Source organism: Anomalospiza imberbis, chromosome 4, assembly GCF_031753505.1.
Source record: "Anomalospiza imberbis isolate Cuckoo-Finch-1a 21T00152 chromosome 4, ASM3175350v1, whole genome shotgun sequence".
Lineage (NCBI taxonomy): Eukaryota > Metazoa > Chordata > Aves > Passeriformes > Viduidae > Anomalospiza > Anomalospiza imberbis.
Window position 1 is genome coordinate 46,656,919 of NC_089684.1, and position 18,844 is coordinate 46,675,762.

General features: G+C 46.5%; 1 long non-coding RNA gene across 1 annotated transcript; it reads right to left on the bottom strand.

Moving 5' to 3' along the window:
• Nucleotides 1-16,497: 16,497 nt before the first annotated feature.
• LOC137472878 (uncharacterized) lies at nt 16,498-17,939 on the bottom strand. The gene is made up of 2 exons (XR_010998464.1): nt 17,899-17,939; nt 16,498-17,146 (listed from the first exon to the last, which is right to left on the bottom strand). It is a non-coding gene; the product is annotated as an uncharacterized lncRNA (long non-coding RNA).
• Nucleotides 17,940-18,844: the final 905 nt, after the last annotated feature.

The window sequence follows — 18,844 nt, forward strand, 5'->3', positions numbered from 1 at the left end:
CACCTTGCTGAGCCTGGAAGTGTCCCTGCTGCTGCCCCCTGGCAGAGCTGCCACTTGGCAACAAAATCAGTTCAGGATTGCCTTTCATCAAAACGCCATCAAGTGGCTTGAAGTTTGTCATAGGAAGCTTCTGTCACTCACTTTTGTAGCTAAAATTCTCAGTTGATGACATCTTTAATAAGATGACATGAGGAAAGGGTGCAGTCAGAAGCAATCACCATTTGTGTTTCAGAGCTCCCAGGTTCTCCACCACTTCCCATCACTTCGGTAAATGTCGTTCCTCACTGCCTGTCAAGCACTTGGCATTTTCTGAAAACCAGGCAAAATATTAAGGAGCCTTTACAAGGTCTTCAGGACATACCTGTCAGTCTCTTTTTTCTTTTAAATATCGGGAGCTCTTTTAATTCACTGCATTTTCCATGTAGGTGGCAGTTTTCTTCTCAGCTACACCAGGCAAAATCCTAAACTTCTCTGAAGCGCAGGGCAAGTTGTGTGAAAAGTGCCTCAGCACCACATATAGTAAAGTTTAGGATATGGGAAGGTGAGAGTGTGAGGCTTATTGAAAAAAATACAGACACTGAGATTTGCTTCAATCACTGCAGTGCAACTGGAAACTCTCATGTTTAGAAAAAACTTAGATCTGAATTTTCCAGCTAGCTTTCAAGTCATTAAAAACAAGAATTTAAAAAAATGCAGTTTGATGCTCTAAGAATTCCAAACCTATGGAAAGTCTGCCAGCGGGACAGACCTTCAGGACAAACTGCGAGCACTTGGGCAGTACCTTTCCTAATCATTTTGAGGGATTTTAACTAAAGACATCTCTTGGAGCACAGCTGAAAGGAAGGCACCTTTCAGAAGCTGGATCCCTCATGCCAGAGCAAGGCCTGGTGAAGACCTGCTGTGCACAGGGCTGTGGACACGGCGGCGGCTGTGCCAGCAGCGCTCCTGCAGGAAGGAGCTGCTTTGGGCTCTCCTGGAAGAACATTCTCCTCAGTTACATATTTAAGCCATCTGAGGAAAGAAAGTACGAGACCTGAACACCCTTGGAGAAAAACCTTCAGAGCCTGCTGCTGCCTGTACAGCTCACACAACAGGAGTACAGATGAGCATCAACTAATGCAAGTGGTTTTTGCTGCAAGTCAGTAGCTCCCTTCCCAGGGACAACATCCTACAGGTTAAGGGTGCTCCTACACCTAAGAAACACTCGGGATTTATTAAACATGCAAAAGTGCAGGAAGGAAAATTGATGAATACAAACTAATAAGGCCAGAAGAACCTGGTGAAAAACCCAATAGTTGCATTGTGGGTAAAAATAACATTCCTTCAAAGACAGCAGATTAAATTCTAAGGGATAATGCAGCAATACATCTTGCTCTGACAGGCATCCCCTTGCCCTGATAATGTGCACATATGGAGAAAAAACAGAACTCACAATCCTTACAAGTTTACAAAACTGAAACACTGATTGCACTAAGAAATGTATTACAAACTGCACCTGCCTCATTTTATTAATTGATGCTTAATGCCCAACAGAATGCAGCTTTGGAACTGATAGATTGCTGGATTGTTATCTCCCTTGATTTCTTTTCAATAAATTAAACCCCACCAATGTGCTAGGGACACCCTTACAGGCAGAGGGAAGGCATTTGATTGATAATGTTTCTGAATAATGGCACTGGGATGAACTACCACTTCCCAAGATAAGGATGTTATTAGGTTGTGGGCTCCATTTCCTACTTCTTCACTTCTAAAGCTATGATTCCAAGAAGAAAATCCTTGTAGATTAATGTGTTGCTGATTTTACAAGAAAGGTGATGTGGGGTGATACTGAAAATCATGGTCTTCTCTTTCTAGGCATGGGCAAACCAGGAGCATTTTGGCAGCCTTTAGGGAAACCTTGGGAGAAGCAATGCCAGGCAGAGGATGCAGGACAGTCCTTAATCCAGACCAATGCACTGCATTTATGGCAAGGCAGGGGCTGGATTTTAACATGAGGATGGTGCAGGGAGACAAGGAAGGAGAGAGGATGAACAGATGTGGGCCACTGACATTCATTTCCAAAAACCCACTGAAGGAGTTTGCCTGGATGTGCAGAAATGTCTGGGCGTGGCTTTGGGCATTAGGAGGAAACAGGTGGAAAGGACCTAAACCATCAGCCTGGGTGCTCATTTTAGAAACCTCATCCATGGCCATCGTTTGATCCAGTATGTTCAGTGACAGAGATCTCAAAGCTCTTCTAAGCAGACATTGCAGTGCCTGTGTGCAAAGCATGTGCTACCACAAACATTTCTCTTCAAGTTTGCTGGAAATAAGTACTTCAAATCTGGAGTTTGCTGTTTAAAACTGCTCTGTTAACAGAGTAGCAAATTAAAAGACTGAATGCCACTTTTCAAACTGCCAGTACTCTTCAGGAATGAATTTTTAATATCTCTAATGGCATCTTTTCCTATGGATTACTAAAGCCATAGCCAAGGGGAACCATTATTATCAACATGAGTCCAGGGCATCAGACAGCTAATTAATAGCAGATCACTCCTCTCCCAGTTCCATGTTTTTTCCAGTGTGAGGATCTCCATAATTGAATGCCATACAAAATATTATGCAAAACATCCAGTTTTTTCCCAAGATCAGCAGGAGCTGAGTGCCACTGAGAGGATGTGCCAGCACAGAGCTGCAGGAGCTCTGATGTTCACTCATTGAAAGGTTACAAATGCAAATCACAGTAGGACTCAGAACAGAGCCTGGGGGAATGTGAGAATAACTCACATTCTGAGAAGCCCAGCTGGAATGAAAAATCCTCTGGAGCAACAAATTCAGTATGCCAGGAAAAAAAAAATAGGTCTGAATCGAATAAAGTCTTGCAAGCAGACTGGCAAACACAGCAGCAAAAGTTATGCTCAGAGATGGAAACCAAAATAAAAAGGTGGGAGAGGTTACCATGGTGGGAATGGAGACCTGAAACACATTAATTAATTGCATTCTCCCAAATTAAAACAAGGACACTGCCATCCCTAAACTCCTGCATGGAAGCAAGTGCCTCAGCCTTCTGCTGTCCTTGCACAACCAAGCTTTCTCTGTGTCTTCCTAATGAAATACGTGCAATATCCAATTACCAGTCATTGCCAATTAAAACACTATTTCCCAACAATATGATCCTGCTAACTGAATTTCCACGCAGCCTTGGCACCCTGGCCTGTGAGCAGCTCTGCCATCCAGCACTTCTTGTGCTCTCAGCTCTCGGGATGTGCCCAGCAGATGGCCGAGGATGCTGCCTGAATGCCAACTGCTGGTTTCCACACAGGCAGAGGTGGAGGGGGTGGGAACAAACATTTCCACGTGGAACACAATTAAAATTGACCCACGAGGTGTCACTGTTGCTCCAGAGAAATTCAGCAGCCAGGGGGTTTTTCTGGGCATAAGCTGAGACTGGGAGTGGGGGACTGACTCCAGTGGGGATGCACCAACAGGAGCTCTGGTTACTTTTCCTCCCTTTCCCAAGCTCCACACGTGCCCGCACCTTTAAAGAGAAATCCAAGAGCACCACCTACCTAAATGCCACCAGCTGCTCCTTCCTTCTGCCACTGGCTCCCTGCTTGCTGTCCTGCTGCCTCTTGCCAAACCCCCACGTGGGATGGACTCAGGCCCTGCCATTGCTGCAGCTGCTGGAGCTGCCAAGTGAGGGCAGCGGGTCCCAGCTGCTTTCAGACCCCACTTTCAGCTGCCTCGGGGAACCAGAGAGCAAAGCCAGCAGGGAGCTGGTCACAGCACACACCAGTGACCATGGGCTTCCTTGGGCCTGGCTGCTTCATCCCAATGAAATATTTACAGCAAAAATAAATACTCCAGTCAAACCTTCCAGAACACGCAATTTCAGAGCACGATTGACCGTATTCAAGCCTACGTATTCCCAATCTTAACCACAAAAGGGATTCATAGCATGTACCCTGTATGGAAACACACCTACTGCAAATATCCCAACGTTTGTAGGAGCAAAGATTCCGACTAAGCAGGAGCCCATCCCCACAGTATCAGTATCAGGCTTCCCTAACAGCTGTCCATGGATTAACTGTGCCCATTTGTTTTACCCAAGCTCTGAGAGAAGAGAGCTCAGTGACTCCTGTATGTGTTGGGTGATTCCACTGGAACTTCCCAGCACTGCTGCTGCAGGTGGATGTCCAGCTATGCCCATCAGTGCTGCATGTGTGGGATGAAAGGAGAAATAACTGTTCCTTGGGAACACTGAGCTTCCCTTGGGATTAAGACACTGGCATTCTTAAAAGGAACATTCTTAATTTTCATGTTAAACCAATCTCAAAAGAAACCCCATCTGCACCATTTTGCATCTTTCCCATCTTTCACCCTTCAGGACCCCTCAGGATAATGGGCTTGTTGGAAACAGAAGTGCCAAGGCTTTGTGATTTCCAACACCCCCAAGGACCAGCCACACTCTCTTTTACTACACTCTCTTTTAATCTGAATTCACTAAAAGCTCTCCAGAACCAAGCCAGTGTCTGTGCCCAGATATCTGTGCATTTATGAGGCACATGAGACTTCCACTAAACAAATTCTGGGATCTCTCCTGGGCTCAGGAGTCCCTGCAGCTCCTTCCCACAGTGTCAATGGATCACAGCTCCATCGAGCAGGGAGAGGAGCCCAGACTGCCAGGATCTCTTTTACTGAGTGGGGACATGAAACTGCACCTGGCCCCTGCCAAGTGTCCCAGTCACGTCCTATGCCAGGAATTCTGTTTCCCTACAGCAGTTACAGCTGCCAGCCATTGTCCCCTTCCAGCCATTGTCCCCTGTGCCTGCAGAAGTGGCCTGAGGCTGCAGGCGCTGTGCTCAGCCAGGCCTTGAGCCCCTCTGCCACTATGGACAGGCCAGGAAAGGAGGAGGAAAGGAGCCAGTGCCAGAGTTATGTTTGGAGCTTGCCTGGACAGAGGGACTCGTGCCTGCTCCACATCCAGCTCCAGGTCCCTGAGCTGTTCACAGCCTCGGCCTCTCCCAGTGTTAGCCACAGAAATCCTGCTCAGAAAAAGGGGCCATTTCCTTGGCCCAGCTGGGAAGAACAGCCCCTCTACACTGGGAATACCTTTCTCCTGCCTGATTGTCCCAACACAGTAAACACAGCTTTGGAACACACCTCTGGCCTCTGAACTGAACAGTTACATACCAAATGCTAATTAACTTTACTTTAGAGACTACCCAACTATTGCTCTACATTTGTCAGCACTTCCTACAAATACACCTAGTACTAGATTATTATGGAAAATGTTTAAAATTGGGTTGCTCCACTTGTATATGCTAGGCTATCTTTTCTGCAGACAAAAGACCCACTAAACAGTGAGCTTTCCTGGAAGATTTACCTGCTGTATTCAAAACCACAGAGGCCACTCGAGTCACCTCAAAGACATGGGAACCTTCTCTTTTCTAAAGGGAAGAATGACCCATGGACACTGCAGCAGGAATTGCTCTTCTCCTGCTCCTTAGCCAGGGGAGGACATTCCCTATCACATTACAGAATCATTCCATTCTATTTCAGAGCTCACTTTGCCCCAGGTGCTCTCCAGGGTGCCTGACATGAATTATTTGTGGTGGTTCACATTTACTGAACAGCACTGTAATACCCCTGCCAGCCATGGGGAAAGGGAGCCAGTACCTCAGGTAAACACAAAGGGCTTTTCCCTATGGAAAACCAGCTGTGCAGTGTGTGGATCACTGATTTCAGCAAGGGCTGGCTGCTCCACACCAGCCCTGACCCAGGCAGAGCTGCCTGTGGGGACCTGAAAGGAGCAAAAGCCACCACCTCCCTCAGGCTGGGCTGAGATGTGACACAAGGAGCCAGCACAAATCTGTCACACTCTGGATCTGCCTCCTCCTATGAGCCTCCAGGTGTTAAAGAGGTCGCAAATCTTCTCAAACCCTAAATATATTTATTATGTCCAACGCATAGCAAGGTAACTGAAACACATCTCTCAGTCAGGCCTTCCCTGACAGCAGTGATGTCCTCCTGCACAAATAATTACAAATCAGGAAATAGAAGGCTCTATTTTCTCAGAACCCCTCACATTCACTCGTTTTTCACTGAAGCTTTTTCCAGACCCTTACATTCCTTGTGTTTCTCTTGGGATCACTGCTGTAGATTTGAGAGGGGCTTGGACACCAAAGAAGCTCAGCCCTTGCTCCTGTGAGCTGAGGAAAGACTATCCTAGCTCACAGCACAAATCTGCCCAGGACACTGCCTCTGGAAACAGGCAACAGCCAGGTGTAAGGGACATGGAGCAAGCCCAGAGCCAGATTGCTCTTCTGTGCCCCCCAGTTCCCAGCAGCCAGGAGACTTCACAGTGCAAAGATGGGATCTCTGAACCTAGGAGATGAGGAAATGGATACTCCCTTCCTGTGTTTGTGTGATCTCTCTGCCACCCTTAGGAAACCCCAGAGGGAAACACAGTGGGCATGGAGCTCCCACTGCAGCAGGAGGGAAGAGCCAGAGCTCTGGGGCAGTGTCCTGGGCCCAGGCACTGAGGGGGGACAGGAGCCCATGCAGGAGCCAGGGATGGAGGAAATGGGTGTCAGCTCCAAGCCAACATCTCGTCTGTCACTTTGTCATTCTACTGGTGGGAGGCAGAATGAACCACAGTTAATCGCCCCAGTGGTACAGGCTAAACGAGCAATGGACTGCTGCTTATAACCAACCCCTTCAGCTGAGCCAGCCTTGCTGATACCAATTTTATAAAAGATTATTACAACTTGATTTCTAAGTTGTTCCTAATGGCCCACAGTGGCCTTACGTGAGAGCACTTGTTATTCATAGTGCAAGCAGAGCTTAATCCCAGGTGTGAAATGATAACTGACGAGCAATAAGTCCTCGGGGTATAAAATCACAATTTATCCTGGATTAATCATCATGGACTACCTGAGAACAGTTCACTGCCATGTATTTTAAAGACACATTACCCTTTGAATTTGGTTTACTGCACTTTTCTGAATTGAAAAACACACTCCCTTGCCATCCTGCCAGTCACTTCCAATATTTAAGTACCTGAAAAATAAGTTACCTAAAGTTCAGTAACTTCAACTCATTTACATACTTATTTCCTTTCACAATAAATATACTTTCTAAAATGCTCTAACACTGGTATCATTTCATGGTGAATTTTCCTGTCATTCCCTTCAGGCAGCAGGGGGAATGTTATTGAGTACAGCCCCAGTTGTTTTGTGCTTTCCCAGGAATCAAATCCTCTGTCTTGATTTGATTTCTGGATCCAAGCAGGTTTTGGTGGCATGGCATTTATCTTGCTTAAACAGTGAGCAAACACAGCTCAGAAATGAAAGTATCTCAAATTATTCACAAATAACTGTAGGAGAGTCACTGCAAAAGGAGCTCAATAACGAATTAAAACAACATTACCATTCCCAGTTCCTCATATGTGGCACCCACAAACACATTTCAAATTGGCATTACAAAATCCTGACCATCAGCAGGAACTCAGGATTCCCAGTGAGTTTTTCTGCCCAGAAATCTTTAAACCAGAAACCCTTAAAGACAAACAAGTGGGAGTTAAGTGTTGGTAACACAGACATTGCTCATGACTTGGTCTGAAACGCACACACACAAACAGACAAAAAGAAAACCCTGTCACTAAGACAGTTCTGAGTTGCCCCAGCTGATTTAAAAAGCCCAGCCCAGCTGGCACATCAATATCCAGGTTTTCTACTTGGTGCCATAATTGTCCTAAAAGGCCACCCAGGGAAAAGTGGTTTTGCTGCATTTCCCACAAAGGTACCTGTGAACAGAGTTTAACCACATCCTTTATTTGAGCTGGAGCAGCAGAGATCCTGCAGGTCTCTCTAACCTGGAATTGGGTTTAAATTTGGGCTGCCCGTACCACTCTAAACCCAGGGAAGTGCCAGCAAAGTCAAAAGCCATCAGAATTTCAGCTTTAGTCTGGGACAGAAGCAGCAAGGGCCCTGCCTTTCATCTCCCTACAATTTCAGAGCCCCAGCACTTGCTAAGTATCTTACTTGGGATGCACCCAAACAATCTGAATCCTCAAATAACACCATTACCTGGGCAATAAAATGGAACTCCTGTAGATTGTTTAGGATCTCCAGAGAGTACACGCAGGAGGGAAAGTGAAGCCTTGTGAATGGAAACACAAAGTGAAATTGGAACTGAGGCATTTTGGGAACATTGCTGAGCTAAAGGGCAGTTCAAAGAATCCTCACTAAGTGATGGATAAAAGCTCCAAAACAACCTTATTTTAGGCTTGGCTGCACAGAGAAGTGTGTGCTTATAAACTGAATCATCAAAAATAAATTGTTTCCATGTTGATTTCTTTAGAATTAATACCTGTAACCACAGTCTCACCACATTCACTAAAGCTTGTGCTCTGATGTTGCACAGGGCAAGGTTTGAGGAACTGTTGGAGAATTGGGTATTTGCTTTTCTACAGGCAAAGTGTTCCTCTCCCAGAACAGCAGTTACCCACAATGATGGGTTTTAATTAAGGACAACTTCATGTACAGTGTTCAGTATTTAAGCTGCAGGGGAAAGATTCTGAGAGGACACTGAGGAATCCAGGCACATAATGCCACTAGCTGAAACACTGAAGGACATTGCTGAATTCCTTTAAAATAACCCAAAATTTACTGGCTAATGGCATTTGCACCTCGGTAACTGGTAGAGGATCCAACTAAGCCAAAGTCCTGTTTCAGCAGCCCTCGTACAGCAGAGGAGAGGAGAAAAGAGAACATCACAAATGTGGAGCTACTTCAGCACCAGCTGTGTGCACACCCTGGAGGTGAGAGCCACTGTTCTCAGTAAACGGGACTGGGAGGAAGGCACCTTCCTCTTCCTCTCCCTCCCCAGGCACAGCCCTGAGCCTGGCCCCAGCCTCTGTGCCTGCGGGCCCCACAGGACACACCCTGCAATGGAAACTGCGAGAGGCACGAACGGCAAAGCCGTGTCGGCTCCATGGCTCCACCTGCTCCAGCTCGCAGAGCCCAAACCACAGGTGCACATCAGCAACCTGGCCAGAGCCATACATAGATTTGTGTTTTGGTCAAGCACAGTTCTAAGCATCTTTCAGATAGAATTCCACAGCGTATTAAACAAGAGATGGCTATTAAAAATGCTCTTTTAAAACCTGTCACAAACAAAAACAAACATCTCACCCCTCAGGCTGGAATGCCGCCCATCTAACCCCATCCCTGAGACCCAGGCGCGCCTGTGCCTGGAAGTGCTGCTGAGGGAAACAAACTGCCCACGCGGGCATAAACGGTCCCACTGGGGCAGAGCAGAGTCAGAGCTGGCTGCACTGGAACAAAGCCTTCATTACACTCCTGTGATGAATCTCTGCCTTGCGCTGCTGCAATTATCAACGGCTGGGTTAAGGCTGATTTGGATGCAAACAGCAGAACTGAGCCATGAGAAAAAGAGGAATGCATGTGGCCAGTGCAGCCTTTCAGTGCACTACAAACAGATGGCAGCACAGGGAAATGCCACTAGCCACAACTCATCATTTTGCCATTCTCCTTCAAATGAAAAAAAAAAAAATAGAGGAGATTTGCATTTTTGAATACAGTTTATACAATTATCCAACAAATGTGGGGGCTTTTTGAATAGCCTTCAAATTTTTCAAATGGGTCCTATTTTAAGTGCACCCATAAAGTCATGACCTGTATTGGCTGGGATGTGAAAAAAAGGGTAATGAACATTTAGCCAGAAGCCCTTTTCTGAACAGCAAAAAGCAAAAAGATTATTGGAATAATATTTCAGTTTGCTGTCATTTTCTAGTGAGTGGGGATAAAAAACAAACAAAGAGCTGGAACTCTTTGAACTCCTGAGCTCTGATTTCTGGAGCATTGAAAGGATATGAAAGTTTACATGGAGTGCACATATCAAATACCTGGGACACCTCTCCTTTATTTACTACAGTTTCACCCTGCATTGACTTGAACCAGCAGCAACCAGCGTGTCCTTGGTGCACTTCATCCTCACACTGCCCTGTGCACAGCACCTTTGGGAGAGGGTAAGTGAGGGCACTTCATCACCCTCACCCTAAAGGTGGAGAAACTGCAAAGTGAGCTGAGCAGTTATGAATTGTTTGGCTCAAGTGAAACAGGTTTCAGAATTGGGTCTAGCTTCAGCTAAGAGACATCAATGTTGTGTGGGCAGCTTAAAAATAAGTAATGTCCTTAACTATTTATTTCTGTGCACTGCAGGCCTCGGGAGGGAATAAAAACTGCCACAGGAAGTGCACAGTGAGGAGTTAATAAACAAAAGAAAACAGAATCTCTCATGTTTCATTACGAGTGCACCTTGCAAAGGGTAGTCCCCAGCCTGTTCCTGTGAGCAAACTGGCTGATGAATGTGGTTAATGCACAGACAAATGACAAAGCTAATACAATGACTGCAATGGCATCTACCCTGCATCCTAGAATTGCTGATGAAGGATGAGTGACACCCTCTGAAAGGTAAGAATATTAATAGTGCTGCCTTAATTTGCTCTGGAGCACTGGGAGTCTGCTGATTTCCCTGTATGCACCCATCTGCTCCTCAGGAAAACATCACACAGATTTGCACTGTTCTTGTCTCAAACTCAAGTAACTCCTGAAACCACAAACCAGACAATTCTGGGGTGCATTTACATGAGCTTGACCAAGAGGCATGAAAAATGTACACTCAAGCCAGTACATGATGGCTGCTCAGTTTGTGCTGGTGCCATTTCCAGCTCTGTTGCTACAAGCCACACCTTCAGCATCACCTAACCCATTTCCTTTACAATCTGAAAAATAAATCTCTAAACCACCATCCTTTTAGGTCTGTGTCTAACCAAAATACAATCAGATTAAAAAAAAAATTAATTGACATTGAAAGCAAAAAGCCCACAAAACTAAGACTTTACAATTATTAACCAATAACTGAGGCATTCTGAAAGTCTCAAGCCCTTTGTGGCAATTCCAGCCAGAAAGAGAATCACAGGACCAATGCCAAACACCAAAACCACATCAGTGCCCTCACAACAGGAAAGGACAGGAAAAGCCTTTTTGCACTACGAAGTGGCTACTTCAGAGCCATGCCAGAAAATCTTCAGGCCATTTAGAAACTAAATTATGGCCACTGAAGGGTTGTAACTCTTCAACTGAACAAAAAGCACGGCTCTCCAGATAATAATAAGTCCCACAGGAAGATTTCCTGAATGTCTCTCTGTGCACACTACCACACATCAGGCATCATCCTTCCTCAAGGCCCAGGGGAAGCTTTTGCCAGTGAAGCTCTTCCTGTTCCGATGGTTCCCAATGTTTATGGCACTCCCACGTGCACTGGACATGACACAATGCCAGGGGAGTTTTGACAGACCTTTTCCCATGGCTCCAGTCAAGTCCCCTCTCCCCTCAGGTGGCTTCCCACCCTAAGAGTGGGGTGACATCCTGGACGATATCCTAGGTGATATCTCAGACAAAGGGAGGGAAATCTGGGATTTGTGGTGGCTCCACAGATCCCTGACAGAAGAGGAAACAGGAGGAAACGTGGGAGGAACGAGCAGTGAGTGACATCCACGTTCTGGCACGGCTAGGAAGGGGGAGAGGGCACGTCCACAGGGATCCTGGAGCTGAGCAAACATGAAAGCACAGAGAGCTTTAAGCATGGATGAGAGGAGACAACCCGAGAGGAGAAAAAGCAACAGCTCAGACACAGCCCCGAGCAGCCGCGGCTCCAGCAGCACCAGGGTGTGCTCCTGGGGATCAGGGACACGCAACTGCCCTGTCCCATGGCTCAGTGTCACCGAGGCTGGGACAGCACCGGGCACCACTCAGAGGCCTGCAAAGCTCTGCTCTGGGCCCCTCAGCACAGCAGAGCTCTCGCACGGCACATACACACATTTTACCCACTCCCACCAGTTTGCAAAGTGTCTTACAAAATGAGTAAGCCCTGTCTCCCTCTCCAAATTCAGCTTTCAGAAAGTTGAACATCATGTGCCACATCAGTGGGGTCCCCATTTCTTAATTTAAAAAACAGAATAAAAAGTATGGGCAGCCAGCATGAGCCCTGGAGGTACTCCTGAAGTTCTCCTGCCATGGCTACCATGCTGAAAGTAGCTGCAATTGATGTTTGTTGTTTCCTTATATAACCTGAGAACTAATTAGCTATCATACGTCCTTCCACAGACACATCCAGAATGGAGTCATAATGTAGTCCATAAATAAACACAGCAATCGTTCACCAGCATGATAGTTTGACATTCCACAAATGAAGAAAAAAGGACAAACAACCTAAAAAGGTTGTGTGATTACTTTTAACCTGTAATTAATTACACGTGTAAATAGATTAGCAACAGCAGCAGCTCTGGACAAGCAATTAGACAGCTAATTACAGGGAAAATGCAACTGAAGGCTCCAAGAGATGACCACCCCTCTGCTCCCCAGCCCAGGTGCTCAAGAACTCTCAGGTTTGTTTGTTCAGCTTTAAAAAATCTGTTCACGTGGCTCAGACACAGCCACCAAGTGCAACGCACAGAAGTAAAAGAGAAGCTCAGCTCTCCCACAAACAGTTCCCTTCTCTTTTGTCCCACCACTGCTGTCAGCCCAAGGAACAGTTCTTGCACCCACCCAAGCAGAGAAACTGACACGCGAGTGCTGCTCCCCTTCTCCCACTATAAAACAACTTTCCTGTTGGAAAAAACTTTGCACGATCCTTTACAGGGAACATGCCAGTTTTTCCTGGATTATTGCAGCTCTTTTGAGATCTGCTGGTTATCCTCACTAAATACGATATTTGAAAAGGGAAGTTCTTCAGTAATTTATTCCCTCGAGAGAAGTTTACAGCAACGAAACTGATTAGGCATGAGTCTAAGTAAACATGAAAATGCTGATAATGCTTCCAAGTGCCTGCACCTACTTCATTAGGTTTTGGTTTATATTTATCTCTCAGCCTGTATCAAAGCCTCCCATGTGACAGGAGCACTTCATTTCCTCCCCGTGTTCGATGCCCCCTCATCTTCCACAGCTCCTGTCTCAGTCGGGAGGGGAGAGGTTGCCCCAGTCTGTGCCCCAGCAATGACAAAAAGGATGTGGACTGAGAAGTGTCAAACAACGGCTGAGTAACTGCTCCCAACCCGGCTCTGCCTGAATCATTCCAGCAGCTCAACCACTTCTAATAGCGGGGGTCCAACACAGCTCAGCTCAGCACGGCCGGCCTGCGGAGGGGCTCCAAACGCAGCTACGCTGACAGGTCTAAGAGGCGGGGATTGCAGGGAAGGGCTGGGAGCAGCTGAGGACGAGCTGTGGAGCAGCAGGAAACCTTTAACACAGGCACAGAACCCGAAACGGCCACCTGGCAGCGGTGGGACCGTGCTCCCCCAGCCTCACATTCCAGAGAGGCACAGCGACCATCGCCGTGTGGCTGGCAAAGCCCCGCGCGGGGAGCACCAGACACTGCCCGCCGCTTCTCCCGGCCGCATCTCCCCCCGCGGGCCGCAGAGCTGCAGGGCACAGCGACAGCACCGCCAGGGACAGGTGACAAACCCCGCAGGGACAGCGGCGGAGGCCCGCGCAGCTCCCTCCCGCTGCCCTCGGACACACCCGGCTCCGCGGGACGCTCGGGACTGAGGAACAGCCTGGAACCAGCCTGGCTCCAGAGCAGCTCCAGGGAGCTTTCCAAGGCACCCTCGGCTGGCCTAAGGCCTGCAGTCAGTCAGGAGGGAAAAGCACGGCCGGGATGGTTGGAGGAAGCAGCCCCTGCACGTGTGCAGCAGGGCAGAGCCGATAAAAGCTTTTCCAGAATGACCAGGAATACTCTTCCCTGCCTCTGCTGTGCCAGCTCAGTGCCTCTGCCCAGGGCCCTCCGTCCTCCCTCAGTTTTAGCAACCTTCCCAGCTGCTCCAGGGCCGGGAAACGCCTCTCAGGGCCCCTGAGGAATTCCTCCCTCCCCATCCCTTTCCCTCTCCTCTCTCCCAGCAGCTCCTGCCAGCCCGGACTCCGAGCAATGCCAGAGCCCAGGACACCGGGGCTCCTGCTCCTGCAGACGCTTCTAAACCCGGCTGTGTCCCACGGCTCTGGTAACAGCACCCAGAACCACGGCCCCAGTTTCTCCTTTGCTTTCCTTTCCAGAAAATGCCACAAAGTTCTCCGTATCAACAAGTGAAGCTGGAATCCTGTAACTCAGAAATCCCAGCTCTGCTACTTCACATTTGTCACAGTTTTACAGAAAAACAGAAAAGTATCACTTAGCTGAATACCCCCAAATATCTCTTTTGTAAAGATATGTAATACAAAGTCAAGAAACGCAGAAGCAAAAGAAAATAAAAATGCATTTTTGTTGGTTATTTTCCTTTCAACTGTATTAAAAACCCCACAAAGGTGCTCCTGAGGAAACTAAAAGATTGAATTTCTTACCTAAAAGATATGCAGAGTCAGGAATCAGGTACCTAGCTCCTTTTCAAAGTCCTCCTTGATACTCGGATTCTTTTGCAGGTTTCCGGTTAATTTCAAACATAACTGCTTACCCGTGTTCACCTCTTTTTGCCAACTATTAGCTGGCACTAATACACACTATACACACCCACTGTGTATAACCTTAAATCCCAAAGGGTAAGAGTGCACTCTGTGAGTGTTAAGTTCTTTAGGGAAAAATGATCTCTCCTTTTTTCTACCTTCTTATCATGCCCTCACCTAAATACCAATCATTTTCATAAGTGAATAAGCTATTTTTTCCAGCCTGTGACTCTCAGCCTTGCCAGGAGAGATGGTGGCTCACAACCCGTGGCTCTCAGCAGGGACCACTGTTTGCAAAACAGTGACATACTAAGGGCAGGGCAAGAATTTACACAACAAAGCTCAATTTGAAATCTTCCCCTCTCAAAATATAAATATTATACGGAAACAGTTGGTTTAAAGGTTAACATCAATTCTAGGGGAAAGATAAAAAGATCTCTTGATATTTTCAAAAGGAGAATGTTATTTCCTAGTCAGCCTTATTTAAATTGTAGTTTACACTGGCTGTTTGTTGGAGATTTAGGGATGGGAGACAATTTGGCAATTACAGCCTGAGCCATTTTCTAGCTACCTGAAGTTCACATTCCATGAATTAGAAAAAAACCTGGCACTTAGAGGAAGAGTTGCTGAGAGCACCTGATGGCTGCAAGTTACCATCAGCTTCGGCCCCCCTCCAACCCTCCCACACCGAATGGAGACATAATCCTGAAACACTTCCATAAAAGCTTTTCTCCTACTGCAAAACAGTCATCTTATAGATCGCACAAAAACATCAGAATTACTACAGACCAGAAAAATTCCAACGAACCTTTGAAGTTTGTGCATATTTACAATTGCTTCCTTTCTCAGTCGTTGCCCGTCCATAATTAACAGCTATAAAAACAAAGTATCTTTAGAAAACGCAGCCCGTACGCGGTCGCGCTGTCGCAGTCGCGGCTTCAGCAGAAGGCAGGGGCAGTGGATGAGGAACACTGGTGTGGGATATCATCGGTCCTTCGCACCCTCACCCCTTGTGTCTATCCAAAGCATTTTTATCAGTTTTCCAGTCACGTTTCAGTGACAAATACAAATAAAACAACAAAAACTACAACGTCAGTGGGATTTCAGGAACAGTCCTCGGCCGGGGCTCCTGCCTTCCCCTCACACACACATTGTGTGTCTTTAATGCCTGTTGATGATTCGGGCAGAAATCGTTGAGTCCATTCACATTTAATGACTTCTTCAAGGGTAGCTTTACCACTTTTCCAGCTATAAACTCAGTTAAATGTTTTTTTTCTCCACACGTCACGGGGAAATTCCCGCTCTGGAGCGGGACGGTAACATTCACCGCAGCTGACGAGGCTGCGGAAATGGCGGCAATCCTGAGGCAGGGCCGGACGGGCTCACTGCGCTTTGAACGGCAGCCAGGGTTTTCACAGCATCCTGGGATTCCCCCGTCCACAGCGATGAGGTTTCCAGGGAGGCAGCCCGGAGCAGAGCTGCCAGGGACGGCAGCTCCCACACCTCGATCCCTTTCCATACGGACACCGGGAGGGCCTTTGGCCCTCGAGGCCGAGGCGGCTCCGGCCCGGCCCCAGGGTTGGGCTCCTTCAGCCACACCAGCTCCCGCCGCCTCAGAATCCAAGCTTTCGGCAACCAGCATTAAAATACGCTGGGGTTTTTAAACTTCCTCCGTGGAGACTCCCAAGCTTTAGGTGGAAAACACGAGATTTTGAGCAGTGTCACAGAGCCACCTCTCTGCCTCCTGGGCTGAGCCCCCAGCGCTGCCCCTCAGGCCTCAGAGCCACCCAGCCCCTCAAACAGCAGGAACTGCTCTTTCTATGTCCCTGGAGCAGGTTTTTAAAAGTTCTTTTCCTCCAAAACTTGGCATTTTATGTTCCTGATCATCCTGGAGTCTGAAGTAGAAGGCACTATGTGTAGGCCTCCCATACACCAGCATTTGCTCACTGGGTTTGGACTGACACTTTCAGTGGTTTTGGTTTTTTTTCCCGTTTAAAAAAAAATCCTAATTGAAAGTCCCACAGAGAAGCTGCCAGGTTAAATTTATGACAAAGGTAGCTGCTTCTGCAGGTCAGATTTCAAATCCATGGCTTGAAATGTGACTGACAGAATGACACACGGTGACAAGAAAAGAGCTCCTTTGGAAGAACTTTTGAAAATCAGAGTTTTTATAATTGATCTGAAGTTCGGGAAATGGGAAGACAAAGAAGCTTTGCTGGTTTTCCATGCATTTAGAGACCACGTTCCAGAAAATTCGTTCCTCAGGAAAATGTCTCTAAGGGCAGCATTTAAGGATTTGTTTAAGTCCCACAGAGATTTCAGCGACACTGAAGGCTGAGTACAGATGAAAATGCTGCTAAAAGGGTTGATTTTTCTGACAGGCTTTCAGAATCACTGTGAAGGGAATGTGCTTTTAAAAAGGGGCTCATACCCCTAAGCTGTGCCACTGTTGCCAGCAATAATAAAGTGCTGGTATGCAGGCATTTCTGAACCACAGAGTTCCAACATTTCTTCTTAGCTGAGATTTGCTCTTTTTTTTGGTCTGAAATCTTCTTTCCAGTACTCACTTCGACTAAAGTTAGTAGATTAGCATATTTTATCAACTGCTGGAGTTCCACCTTTGACTGTAATTAAGTTTAGGTCAGGTCCTGGAAAAAAAGTACAGGCTGTTTCAAAATAGGCATTTAAAAACTCTTAATGTCTTAACAGTAATATGTAACAGTAATTTAAATGTATATTCAAACACCCTTTCATACAATTATTCTAAACAGAAAGTCTGGCTTTTCTTGTTTTCAAAAGAAATCACTAAGTGAAGAATTTCCTTAAAGAAATCAAAATTCCCTTAAAACACTGTCTTTGTATTTTGGGATTGTTTTATTGTCTTTTTTTTTTCTTCTGCATTTCTTTAAAAACTGATCGAAAACCCACTTCTACTTTCAAAACTCTTATTTTCAAGAGTTTCCTTAACTTTAATCAACACATGTGTTTTCTCCAGAGCCTTTCAGAAAACTCTACAACAATCAGAACTTAAATTCAAAATGAAGAAAACCCAAAACAGGGAGATAGAAAAGGGAAGGGCAGCCGGAGGAAGAAATCAGCCCTAACAAAATGCAGGTTCTTTCAGCTGTTCCTTTACCATGGCAAACAAGTTTTTCTTCTCCCAGTGCCCAGGAAAGGTTTCAGGACTGCTGGATCCTCAGGCACAGCCTGGTGCTGCTGGAGAATTGCTTTTCCATCCCAGTCTGTTGCTGGAGGGTCACAGCAGGACCACAGCCTTGCTGAATGTGTTCAACCCACGTGGCTGTTCCAGATGCAGCAGAGGTGCACACTGCACTCTTTGGTGGAGCACCAGAGGGGAAATCCACAGGAATGGTGGCTACAGAAGGTTACATTATTGTACCTGGCACCAGGAGTGTGTCTGAGCCCATGGATCACTGACAGAGCGACCACCTTGGCCTTGCATTTTTATCAGCTACACAGTCCATAGGTTGTAATGGTTTCCAGACAGGTGAGATATGTGTAATCTGCATTTCTTTAATATGTTGTGTAAATACTCAATTTACTCTGTAGTTAATAATGCTAAAATAAAGGTGCTAGTTTAGTATAATTAGCACAGCTGTTTGTGGCTCTGTTTCAGGCACCAATGGTGTTTATTTCATGGCAAAGATAGGACAAAATGGAGCTGGGATTAGCTTGAGCATTCCAACCCAAGGAACTGCCTGAACAGCAGTTTCTTGGCAGAAGTCACGCAGGAAGGAGGAATTCTTAAATAAACAAAGGAGCCCATTGCAGCATCCAAAGGTGCTTCTTACTGCTTAGGAACAACAGGCCTTCATCCACCTGTATTTCTTTTTTTCTTTTCCTTTTTCTTGGTCTGGGAAAGAGGCCACTTTCTCTCCATCAAGTTTGCTCAGAAGAATCAGTGGAGCACAAAGGATGCATCACAAACTCCCAGCACACTGACTGATTGGGAACTGCATTTGCAAAGACTGGCCACTATCTCCACTAAACTTTTCGTACTCCTGCCTGGACTTCTTGAATTTCCTTAGGGTTTATTTTAGAAGAATGACAGTCCTCAGAGAGAGCAGACTACAGAGCTTTGTGAAAGGAGTAGGACTCCAATAAATCCCGAGGAGAAACTTTCTGTGGAAGAGCACTAAGCAGTAGGATATGGAAGACCAGCAGCTTCTCAGATGCTGCACAAAGCTGGAATGATTTAGACCAGACAAAACTCTCACAAAAATGGATTAGATGAGAAGTAAGAAGGTCAGAGATGACACAGATGCAACAACATGGTTATCAAGCCTCTTTCACTCTGGATCACTGGCAAAGAACACCTCGTTTGT